Source organism: Triturus cristatus, chromosome 7 (assembly GCF_964204655.1).
Source record: "Triturus cristatus chromosome 7, aTriCri1.1, whole genome shotgun sequence".
Taxonomy (NCBI): domain Eukaryota; kingdom Metazoa; phylum Chordata; class Amphibia; order Caudata; family Salamandridae; genus Triturus; species Triturus cristatus.
The window spans coordinates 1,588,924,837-1,588,938,047 of record NC_140590.1 but is presented as its reverse complement, the minus strand read 5'-3'; the positions used below and the strand labels follow the sequence as shown (position 1 = coordinate 1,588,938,047).

At 42.3% G+C, this 13,211-nt stretch overlaps 1 protein-coding gene across 1 annotated transcript in view; it reads right to left on the bottom strand.

The window, feature by feature from the left end:
- The window catches only part of SLC9A8 (solute carrier family 9 member A8), a 489,369-nt gene that overhangs the window by 363,047 nt on the left and 113,111 nt on the right, over positions 1-13,211 (bottom strand). The gene's annotated exons all lie outside the window — the stretch shown is intronic.

Genomic DNA, 13,211 nt, shown 5'->3' with positions numbered 1-13,211 from the left:
AGAGAGAGAGAGAGAGATATGCTGGTGTTTGAGATAGTACTGTGTGCGAGATTAGTCTGTGAAAGGAAGAGGTCAGTATGCAAGACATATGGGAATCTACATGACCAGTGTGAAGAACAAGTTACTTTCCTTCGGTAACGTTCTTCCTGGTTGACACTATACCTAACTGCAGGTTCCTCATCTTGTGATTAACCCCCTTAGCAAGAACAGAACAAGTAGAAAATGTAGAAATGTAGAAATGTTCTCAGCGTTGCTCCTGCGCCCCAGCAGGTAGTGTCGTTCAGCTCCACATCGACCCCATCCTGCACTGAAAGTGACACTGGAGCCTCTTATAAGCATCAACCCTGCACTCTCAGCAGTTTCTTTCTTGACGCTGTCCGCACCATCAGACTCAGACCTCAATAAGCAATCAGATGTGACTGTGTGTAGATCTTTAAATTGAGACCTTTTTACAGCTGGATAAAGGAGTTCATACCACAGAATGGGGATAGAGTTTCCATCAGAAAGAGCTTTACTGAAGGTAAGTAACGTGTTCTACTGATGGATACTTGCAACCCTAGATTAATCACCTTGTTAATAGATACCGAATCATTACCTCCCAAGATGTTAGGTCTGTGGAATGGTTCGAACCATAAAATTCTACAAGTAGAAACGTACAAGGTGCCTCTCCCGCCGGCCTTGCCTATCAAAATCAAGGCAATAGTGCTTCATGAACGTATGAATTGATGTCTCCATTGCAACCAGATAGATGTCCAAGAGAGGTACTCCACGTGCAAAGCAGTGGTAGCAGTCTTGACTATGGTTAAATGAGCACTGAGGCATTCTGAAGGCTGCGTCATGACAAGAGTGTAGCAGATGTTAATACTGAGGACTATCCACCCTAATATGGTCCATTTGAGCACCACCTTACCCTTCTTTGCCCCCATACGACCCACAAAGAGCTGATCATTCCCTCGATGGTTTTTGGTGCGAAGTAATAGCAAAAGGCTATTTTGGGGTCCAGACTGTGAAGCTTCTCCTCCTTTTTCCACGTGGGAGGTGGAGCAAAAGAATGCCAGAAAGGTGAAGAATTGTCCAACACAAAAAGACAATACAATGCGCTCTAGTTCGTAACGCCAGTTTGACCAGAAAGAAGGTGGTATATGGTGGATGAATGGACAGAGCTTATAGCTCACTAATGCAATTAGCTGAAGTTATCGCTATAAGGAACACTGTTTTGCAAGTCAGTAGATGCAAAGCGCCACTGCATCAGCTCAAAAGGGGTACACATAAGAAAAGTGAGAACCAAATTAACTTCGCACTGTGGCATTACAAAAGGTGTGTGTGACAACACATGGACCAGACCTTTAAGAAAAACTCATCACAACAGGTGATTTAAAAAAAGGACGGTTGGTCCGGTAAATACAAAAAGGCAGAAAGGTCCAGAAATAACCTTTAACTGTGCTCATGGGAAGTCCTTGATGGATTAAAGAGAGCACAACAGCAGAACATCGGTCAAATTTGCTTATAATTGGTCTGTGTAGTAGGAATTAAATGAGACCACAAACTCATTCCAGTGCCGCAGTCAACTGAGGTCGCTCAATTTTCTTGCACGGAGGAGTAGGCCCAGGTGCAGGACCCTGCCCTGCTGTTGCTGATACTCTCGAAGAGGCAGCCTGATCAGAAGAGGTATGCCTATGCCCAGAAGGCCCAGGTACCATACACTCCATTCCAATTCTGAGCCACTAAGATGACTTGTGCCTGGTCGTTACTCATCATCTTCATAACTTGGGGCAGGAGAGGTAGTGGCAGAAGGCATAGAGAACTTCTTTCCCTGGCACCAAGAAATAACAGGAGTAACATCCAGTTCCTATTTCTAATGCCGGTACCTTCTCAATGGCTCCTTTGGCCAAAAGAGCCTGAACCTCCTGCTGCAAAATTGACTAATTGCCCTCTCATGATGCAGGTAGGATATGATGGCAGAACTGAAGGGAATGGCAGGGTGTATCCTTGTCGGACCATTTTGAGCTATCACCTGTCAAATGTAATACTCTGCCATCCATGGAAGTTATACCTTATCCTGCCTCCAACAGGATGGCCATGTGAGATCATGAGCAAATTAAAGGGGTTTGATGGTAGCAGTGGGAGGGGTTGGAGACCAAGCAGATCACTGTTTCTGAGAACCTGGTCATTGTTGGCTGGATCCGGAAACCAGTCTCGAAAGGACTGGGGCGGTCCTATTGCTGTGGAAGTGGGCTTTGGCATTGCCTTTGAGCCAAACCCTTTCTGAAGCCTTAAAAGTGGAGGAACTGATCAGGAATCGGCCGCATTTGTCTTTTCACTGAAGAGACAGATGCTGTCAAATGGCATGCCTATTTGTGTGCCTTTATTTGCATTCAGAAAAGAAAGCAGTCTATCGAATTCTATAGTCAGTGCAGCCTTAAAAAAAATCTCCAAAACCCACATTAAGAGAACTTATGGGGTTTACACCTGTCGTAGGTCATCATAAGTGCGGCACATGTATGTGCTGCGATCAAACTATTGTTTGGAAACATGAGCAATTTACGAACTGCAAAACAAAAAACGTTAGCAATGGAATTTTATGTCCATGTCCTATGTTATACATAGGAAAAACCAATCAAGAGGTCCGACAACGAATCACTCAACATAAATCACGGACAAGAAAAAATGTTGAAACTGCTCCACTAGTCAATAATTGGCACAAAAAAATTACATTCAGAAAGAGATTTACGTTGGACGGTCATCTCAAAAGTAGTGAGAGACTTCAGAGGAGGAGACCTTGATTTGAAACTATCACAACGTGAAGCACTGCTTATTTTGAAATTTGATACGGCCTCTACAGGCCTCAATGAATTATCAGAATTTTTCAAATTGTAGAAACGCTCTTTCTGACCTTTTTCTGAGTCTCAAATGGGTTTATTTACACATCATGAGCATTGAGCCAGATTTAGACTACATCTCCCATAATTCCAAGCTAGCTATTCCCAGCATACTGAGCGAGGAATATGTATCTACATGATGGCCGCCGGAAGAATCACCTTCCAGTCGGGGCCGGCAGTGAGCAAGCAAGTACACACATGGTGGTACAGAGATAACAGAGAAGGTAGATTTTTTTCAGCGCGATGCGTGATTGTGAAAAGTTAGATTAAATATCTCATCTAACAGACACTTTCTGTCTCGTTACAGCAAAATATTTTCTGAACAAGGTTTTTCACCGCTTTCGGGCAAACATGGAGCAAGACGCGCTCCCTTAAAGGTACGCCCACATTTTTTATCAAGCGGATTTTGTAGATCTTACAGTACGAACGTTACTAATGGTCGATCACTGTTTTTTAGAATCGGCTCCCCACTTCCCCACTGTTTGCTTACTAGTAAGGACGCAAGACACATTCTTTTGTACACCGCGAACCCCCAGCGAAAGATCGCACTGAGTAAGTGTTACTGTAAAATGTCATTTTATCAACAATGGACTGAAGACATGACACCTTATTTTAAGTTGACAGTTATTTGCCTTGTCTTGTGGTTTTTTCCACTTTAGAGCCGTCTGTGGATTGACGCTTTGTAAGCTATTTATATACGACACTGTATACCGGTAAGATGTTTGTAGTGGAAACAACGGTGTTGAAGCGCTTGCAAATATAGCGTTTAGGTCTTGTTAACTAAAACATTTCGCCTCTTCTTCTTTTTTCTTGTTTTTGCAGTTGTTTTGGTCCTGATGAGAACCCCAGAGATACGAGGGTTCGAAATAAGTAGACCACCTGTTATTTGCCAAACAATTAATTATATACATGGTTTTTGATAAAAAAGTGCTAGCAAAATTGTGTATTATTGTGCATATTTATTAATTGGATTTGTTCATTTGATATGCACAACTAAGTTGGATTTGTAATTTTTCTCTTTGTTTGGGTTTTGCTTTATTATTTTATAATTTTTTGCTTCATTAAGGACGTTGAATGAATCTGTGTGGTTTGTGCAAGTTGTTGATGAATGGGGTATGAGGTATGATAAATGAGATACGAGTATGAATGGTAGATAAGCCAAATGTTTTGGCAGGTCATTGGTGGATTGCGGTATAATTCTTTTTTTGAATTGTATTCTATATAGACGTTTGTGGTGTTTTGTACAAAAAATATTGTGGTCTTAAGACAAAAAAGTCAAAAATGAACTAAAATAAGGTTTGAAGAATAAACACTATTGATTAGTAATGGTGCAGGTTGACTTCGAGTTTTTCTACCTGGCTGAAGTATGATGTGAATTTTTCATCAGTATTGGCATTTGGTGTTGTTTTTCCTATTAGTGATGCCTGAAAATTTCTATAGAAGCCTGCGGCTCTCATTCACACGTGACTTCAAAGAACCACACTGGTACCAACTGCCCTGCCCAAGCAGTCAGTGGTGTCCAGTCCCGAATGGATGGCGTACTTCACTGTATCCTGACCATCTTGAATGATCTGAACCAAATTAGGCCTGAACTACTCGAGGACCACTAGCAAAATTTCAGTGACAGAATCCCATAATGCATGGGAGTAGCTTACAAGAAAGCTGCTGGTGTTGACAGATCAAAAGGTAAGGCTGGCCAAGGAAAACATCTTTTTCCCCAAACACCTCTATCCTCTTTGACTTCCTATCTGGGTGGGTTGTAGGAAAGGAATTATAATCAACTTCGTTGGTGGATTGTTTGTACCATCTTCATCTCCCGAGTAGAGTGTTTCATAAGGAAGGCAGGATCACCAGAAGCTGCCACTTGTCTATTTACTGGTGGGGACAAACAGGGTTTTGCCCAATGGCCCAATAAGGTTGTCAGTCAAGGCCTCATTAAAGGGTAACGGAGAAGCCATAGATGATTGTTCAGGTTGTAGAAACTCTGTCAGTACATTAGTGTTCAATTCAATAGAATACAGTCTACACAATAAATCTAGCACTTCGGTTGCACTTCTAATAACCATGGCGAGGAATGCCAACTCTTCCATAGAAGGACCTGATGGGGCACCAACCCTGTGTCAGGGGACGAATCTAGACCATTTGCCTCTTGTAGCTCTATATAAAAAGTGTTCTCATCATATACGGGGAAAAATCATCGCCACCATCAAATGCCAGTTGTTTGTCATCAGAGTCTGACCCTAAAAGTTGCTGAGGTATTGGAGGGTGGCCTCTAGGTAAAGGCATTGTCTAGTCTGAATCAGAAGGAAATAGGGGCCGGACGCTCAGGAACTGAACTTGCGTGGCTTCATTTGAAGCTGGACGGAACTATTGGCTCGACGAAGGGCATATCTGGCGCCAAGAGTGGACCCTCCAACAATAACCCAGCTAGAGGCCTTTGTGGATCTGTGGAGTCCATAGGGAGCAGTAAGGTGTCGAATATGAGATGGATGGCCTCTTTAAATGCCTCAAATTGTTGCGGTGCTGCCAAAAGACCCAGGAACTCACGGTGCATTAGAATAAGCTACGGAATCAGTTCTTTGACGGAGGGAAGAAAACGATGGGCACCTTGACATCCTAGTGACTTCTCAGAATGAGTACTGGGGCTGGGATGAGACCCACTTGGACTTCTTGTGGGTTTTTTTTCTTCGATTCGGACACACCCGAACACCTGCAGAGTGATAAGGACCTGTCGTGGGACTGGCCCCGAAAGCGAAAATGGGACAGAGTCCTCGACTTCCAGCGGGACCAGTGCTTTAAAGATGTCCAATGATGTTCAACAATGTATATCTTGATTTCACGGATCGCCTTCAGATTTATCAGAACACACCCCCTGCACGACTTGGAGTCTTGGCCTGACACCAGTGACACACCTTGTGGGGATTTGTCACAGACATTTGTTTGGAAAAATCCCTACAAGGTTTGAAGCCTGTGGTTTTAGGAGGTGACATTTCCCTTGCAGACTAGAAAAATTTAGAGAAGAAAGAATTAGTCAACTGGCAAGAAAAGGATGGAGGGAGCGCCAGATCCACGTCGGAAGGCGTGTTAATAAAGGAACTGACGTGAACATACACAGTGATGCCACATAATTTCCGGGTAGGGTGGAATAGTCTGGATGTTGCATGATGCTACCTGTTGGATCTCATGAGCAATGCAGAGATAAATCTCAGGTCCAGGTCCAGCCAGGCGCTTGGGGGGGTATTCGCAAGGTGAGGAATCTGCGGTCAGAAGTATACATCAGAACACATCAGAACACATGATTTGTGTGAACACATGGGTCCATATGTGAAATGAGGATGTAGGTGTGTTTGAAACATGGTTCCATTGTGTGCAACAAGATCTGTGAAAAATGTGAGTATAACCCAAGACGTGTGTGAAACGTGCGTTTGGTGAGCCTGGGTTTTTAACGGATCTGTGAAATGTGGGTTTCTAATTTGAAAAGAGGATGAGTGTGTGAGCAAGTGCATGGTTTGTGATCTGCTTTCCCAGAAATTACTTTACGCTTGCAACCCTTAAGCTTATCAAATATCCTTTCTGAAGTGGAGGTCTAGTGGCAGACTGACACAGTGAACAGACTGTTCGCCTGATTCTAGTGCCTATCATAAGTATCTAATGTAGCATTACAGCACATGTAAATAATGTTCTTTCTTGCATCCTCCATTTGCATGCTATCGCAAAGCCTTCTATATATATTTATAAAAGCCTGCATGAAAAATTAACCTTTACTTAAAAATTCTGATTGTCATCTCTTCTTTCTTCTTTTGAAAGACCCTTTTCTTCCCTTCAAATCTTAGCATGCATCCTCTTTTTGAGCACAGCCTAATCTTAGTCACCTTCATGTTTGCCCATTAATATATTTCTGTAATAGGACTTTCCTCATTTCAAAGACCACAATCTCACCTACTTTGAAAGTCATACCCCTGAAACATAAGAATGCTTTATCTCCTCTAGCTCATCATCTATCAATAAAGCCAACCATCTGCTAAAACTCGCATTTCTCCCAATTAATTATCTCATGCAATTCCTATTACTGTAATTTACCATAAACAATTGGAGTAAAGGTATGGAATAGTTTTCTTTAGACCACATGACTAATCCTCCACAGCCAACATTAACCAAGAACCACTGGATTAACTACTAACCCTGGGTTCCTGAGCAGAGTGATGCAGTGTACAGCACTTCAACACCTTCTGAGTTGTAGTAAGCGCTATATAGATGCAATTACCATACTATAATATTATAATCAACTCGCCAAGACCAAATGCAGAACTGTAAAGGCTGAAGTACTTTGATTTGCTCAGTTCATATAGTTCGGCAGTATACTGCTAACCCCAAATACCACCAAACTGGTTTTAATGTGCTGCTGCTGGCCCTTTTCCAATGAGCGCTGTTGTCTTGCGTTTCTATAGCGACAGCGTTGCTTTCTGGTTAATTAATCTCAGTGTTGGCATGCGTTTGCATTGTATGTCTTTCCGCTACATGCTGTGATGTTATGTTAAAGTGTGTGTCCTTGCTCAACTATCCAGCTTATGTCCTCAGACACCAACTACCCATGCTGAAGTCACCCCCGCTCGTTTGACGCGAGCCTGACAAACACACCGTCGGTGGCCCGACAACAGGAGCCGGCACTGTATTGCAAAGTTGTTTCTGTTTAGCTGATTTGGAGCAGATTTTGCTTGTAATGATTTGCTTTCTTTTTTCTTTTTAACCACTTGCCACACTGCGCTTTCGTGATTGTCAATCAAAAAGTGTATACAGGGTTCCTTGAGTTGTTTTAAACTTTAGACCATAGACACATTTCCATATATCATTAAATTCCTTCTTCCCGACTCCTCACTAAACTGATATTGTGAGCGAGGGTTTAGGATATTAACCTTAGTATGTGTACATTGCACAGCTCTGCTCGCAGGCTAACTTTATTCTTGAAGTTTTTTTCACCACTTTGTTTATATAAAAATATAAATAACAAGTTGCCTTTAATTTGATATACCCGAAGCTGGCAAGTTTAAAAAAAAAAGATGACACCAAGGAGGTTGAATTTGACATCTCCCAAGACAGGCTCATAATTGACAATTTTATAACTCTATCCAACAGGCAGCTACCGAACCATTTGAGCGGCCACTTCTGAAGTCTTTTTCAGCTCAATCAAGTTGGCATACTGAGATCCAGTACCAAGAAAATGAGCCTATTCACAAAGGCATTTTGGTATGTAAAGTAGAACCCTTGTAGTACTCATTTACATACTCTTAATCGCCTTTTGAATTAGTCCCAAAACATCTCAAATGGGAATATTCTCACACACTTACTACAAATAGAAAGGACTGGGCCCTCTTCGCACTTTTACTACGAAGGAGTGAAGGCAGTTTAAGGCCAATTTACAAAGGCATGTAAGAATAAGTAAAATGGATAGTGCTGTACTACTACTGCCTGTATATGTATATATATATATATATATATATATATTTTTTTTTTTTTTATCAGCCCCATTTTTATTGTGTCCCATATCACTGCAATTAGTATTTAATAACTTTCACACCACTGCGGGATTCTCAAAAAGATGTCCTCTTGTCTTATTTTTGTTCTGATTTAGAGTTTGTTTGATCATAATGGCCTTTGTCTCAGTTTTCAGTACCTTGAGAGTTTAGTAATTATTCTTAATTCTTGCTTTACAGTGGACTGTTTTTCTTCCAGATCTCCTACTTTAGCTTTTAGTCAACAGAATTCCACAATCAACCTACTGAAAATGTTTACCTTACATCAAAGAGGATTTGTTTTGTAAAGAAACCACCTCTACTTTACCATCCAATATTGTTCTGACTTGACCATGCTCTCAGCAACACTTTCTTGAGCTTCCATGAAGATGCAATTTTGTCTTTAGTATTATGTTACATCTTCTTTGTACGTGTTAGAACTGGCACCATTGGCGTGGGTCTCCCTTCCATTTTTTACTGTTGCCTCATGTGTTTTTGCTGGTTATAGATGCTTTGGGCACTGTGCCACTGCTGTTCAGTGCGACAGTGCAAGTGCTTCCTATGGTAAATTGATGTATGGATTAGTGACTCCATGATTGGCTTGATTGGTTTACTTGTCAGACCCTAGTACAGTGCACTGCGTGAGCCCAGGGCTTGTAACCAATGCTGCTGGTGGGCTTACAGCACGGATTGTGCCACCCACCGGAGCAGCTTGTAAAGTGTGTCTCAGGTCTGCCATTGCAGAGCCTATGTGCAGTCTTGTACTGCCATGCTGACTGGGCAGGTGCACTCACTTGACAGTCCCCAAACCTTCCCTTTTATACATATTAGTCACCCCTATGGTAGGCCCAAGGGCAGGGTGCATTGTAGGTAAAAGGTAGGACATGCCCTGGTGTGTATGGTATGTCCTAATAGTGAATTACAGCCATTTTCGTTTTTCACTATTGCAAGGCTACCTGTTCTCCATAGGCCAGAATGGGCAGTTTGGTTATTACATTTTATAATCCTAACTGACTCAGGGAACATGGTAGAAATTCGAGTTTAGTATGCCTGAACTCAGAATGATAAAATACATCTTTTAGTGAAGTTGGTTTTAACATTCTGTGTTTGAAAATGCAACTTTTAGAAAGTAGGCATTTTCTTGTCCAACCATCCAAACCTGCCTTTGCTAGGTTGTGTATTCCTTGTCTGGAGTTTGAGTGACCGGGCTGGGGGATTCCAGGAGACAGGGTGGGTCAGCCCAGTGGTGAATAGAGAGCTCTGCATCTAGATGGGAGGGAGGAGTTGCACCTGGGACCTGAATAGGGCTGGGCCTTCCCTCCACAATGCTGGCTCCACCTCCTGTGATGTGTATGATGTCCCTGCCCTGCACTGTAAAAGGAAAGAAGAAGACATGTCAACAAAGTGCTCCAGGACTGACCAGAACTGGTTTGGACTAGGCAAAGGCCTCTCTGCCTTCAGAGAACAAAGGGAAAAGGAGTATAAATATTGGGACCCAGACCCAAGAACTTTAGATCACTTCTGGGAATCAAGATGAACCTTTGCTGAGGAGAAAAACCAGGAAGCTGAAGGAGGAGAAGAACCAGGAAGCTGAAGGAGGAGACTACCCCTGTGCTGTGTGTTTGGGGGTTGGCCTACAGTGGTTGCTTCATTGCCAAAGAGAGGGGAAAAGGACTGAGTGTGATTTCTATCCACTTGAAGAAGAATCTCCAAGGGCTTGAACTAGAGCTTGCCTCCTGCCTGAAGTCTCAGGGATGCAAGACTTCACCAACCAGCTCCCCCCTGAATTCTCTTGCTGGGAACTGAAGTGCCTGCTGTTGTGCTGGGCCTTCTGAGAGACTGCATGTCACTGGGAGCTGGAAGCGCGACACAACAACGAGAAGCGTGTCGCCGCCGCAGACGCTATCATCGCATCGCCGAGGAAGCGAGCCGCCGCTGCCATCATCGCATCGCCGAAGTGCGGCGCATCGCTGGAGAAGCGGGACGCTGCCACAGAGGTCATCGTCGCATCACCGGAGAAGTGCGTCACAGGGCCTGTCGCGGCTCCAAAGATCATCGAGTTGCCGCACGGCCGTCCGGCGTGTCGCATCACACCAATGTTGTCGCATCGCAACCAAGACGCCATTTTGTCACATCACACCGGAGGAGAGTATCACATCAAGGTGCCAGCGTGTCGCATTGCACCGGAGAGCAGTAAGAAACCGACGCATCATCTTCCCACACAGTAAGGAAGCGAGCATCAACTCCCCTGCGCAGCAGTAAGGAACCAACGCATCCACTCACCTGCGTGTAAGGAACCGACGCATCACCTTCCCTGCAACCCTTTTGTTTTCTTTGCGCTATGCATCTAAGGTACATTGAGAGTAAAGTGTTGCATTTACAACTTGAGAGAACGGAGCTATTTTAAAACATTTAAGAGACTATTTTTGTGTACAGAGTTGTGGATTTTTGTCGTCTGGTCTTGTGTTAAGTCTATATAAAAATACTTATTTTTATAATACAACCTGTGTGGTGTCCATTTGTAGTGTTGTCACTGTATTACTGTATGTGTTCACAAATGCTTTACACACTGCCTCTGAGATAAGCCTGCCTGCTCGTGCCAAGCTACCAAGGGGGTGAGCAGGGGTTATTGTGGGAGTGTTAGCTCCTTACCCCGACTAGACGCAAGGGTCCCTATTTGTCACAGGTACCTACCTATGCCAACTAGAGACCCCCAAATCTAACAGTATCCATAGGGTCTTATAATCCTATCTCCAAGCTACATTGAAAAAGAAAGTGAAAAATGCAAGTTTTAAGTCTGTTCAGCCAGTGGCGAAGAACTCTGGTTCCAAGCGTGCATCTGCGTCAGAGAAAATTCTACAATTTGGTTGAAATGGAAAGTTGATCTCTTCTCTTCACTTCTCTTCTCATGAGCTGGGTCTTTACAAGCTAATTAATCAGTTCTTGCCTAGTGCTTTTATACCACTGAAGGGATAGTTTTAACTCTAGAAAAAGACATACTGCTTCACAATGGAGACACGATTTTCCAAGGAATTATGTCTCTAGGGAAGTTAGAAGCTTCCTCGGATTAAAGCCATGGCTTGTTGGATTAACTTAGTAAACAAGACTTCATTCAGGCTATATTGACAGTTTGTACTCAGAAGATGCACGTGGCAAAATGCATACATTAGCAGGGACTGTACCTGGGTGGCATCTAACAGGGTCATCACCAAGCTTACAGCATGGCATAAGGGAAATCGATGGCAGTGTATATTCTTTTGTAACTGATGTTTGACTACTGCTGGGTCTCTGCTACTATAAGAATTATTAGGCAATAATTTCACTTTTAACTTTCATTTCTTTGGTTGAATCTGGAATACTCTAAGTTTCCCCAAGAGGTGGTGACAGTATTGTGACTGTTCCATTTCTTTCTATATATATCTAAGGCAATGAGCTTGACCTTCAAATGCTCTGTATACATTCCTGTAACTTTTGGGTCTCCATTGTATGCCTGAAGATCCGGTAAATTTAAGTATTTGCTTACATGCGAGTTCTTTTACATGTCTTTGATCTACATACATTTCCCAAATTTTGCTTTGTGCCCCTCCTCTGTTTACATGTTATTACTTTCCCTTGGATTTATCAGGCACACTAATGCTAGCACTTGGGATTGGGGGTTAGTTAATTCTACACGCCTCACCAACTTAGTGAAGCCTTGGCATTTGGAGATACGTATCTATATCACCTGCAGTTCAAAAGGAATTGCCATGGGGTTGGATGTTGAGGGTCACTGTAAACCCATTTACAGTCACAACTTGCAGTGAGATGGTTTCAATTCTGTGGCCTAAAAGATTGCTCAGGGTATTTTCTCCCCAGTCTACAGGCTTGCTAAGTAGTCAAAATGACTGTTTGTGGAAGACTTGTCTCTCCCTTCTAGTTCCTGCAGTGTTAGGCAGGATGAACAGTGCAAATTTATATTCCGTCATTAATATAAAACTCAAAAAACCTACCTGCTGTGATGATGGAAAGAAGTCTTTTCCATGAGCACCCTGACAATTCAAAGGTCACTAAGTTTTGAGGTAAATGTTTCCCAAAATGTCGCTCTTCTGATATTAGTCTATAAAATGTCATGGTTTACAGTTACCATATACTAACATTTAAAAATCAGTCTGCTTTCGTGATTGAAAGAAGTCCCCATGAGCACTCTGACAATTCAAAGACCGCTACGTTTTGAGGTGCATGTTTCTGAAAATGACATGCTGCTGATATTAATTGGTTCATAGAATGTCATGGTTTGAAGTTATGAAATATAATTTTGATGATGTACTAGCCACAGAGAACTGCTTAACTGTTCATGAGAGACAGTCTGACCCTCCCCTGAGATCTGTATCCACTGATCTTACTTCTGCAGAATGTCTGGAGTTTAAATTTGTTTGAATGTATTCAAGAGTGCAAACCTTAATGATTCTTCATGCTATAAAGTTTTCTAGAAATCGAAGCTAACTAAATTCTGAAGCAACTAGTTCCTTAATTTTCTTCCACGCTTGTCCCAACAGTTTCCTTACATCATATACCATTGTTAGAACTTTATAAAGTAGCCGAAAACAATGAGATAAATGAAGCTGGATACCACACGTGTATACTCCATTTTTTGAATATTAATACTGTTTTAAATTTCCTATCTAAAGTTGAGTTACTGTAGAATTCCTTTAAACGCTTCAAATCCTACGTTAACTAACATCAACTTTACTAAAATCCCCTACATAACTGTTTTGCAAATATGGTGTGCATTTTATTAAGCCTGATATGTTTAGCATACCTTTACATATACAATTCAACATAT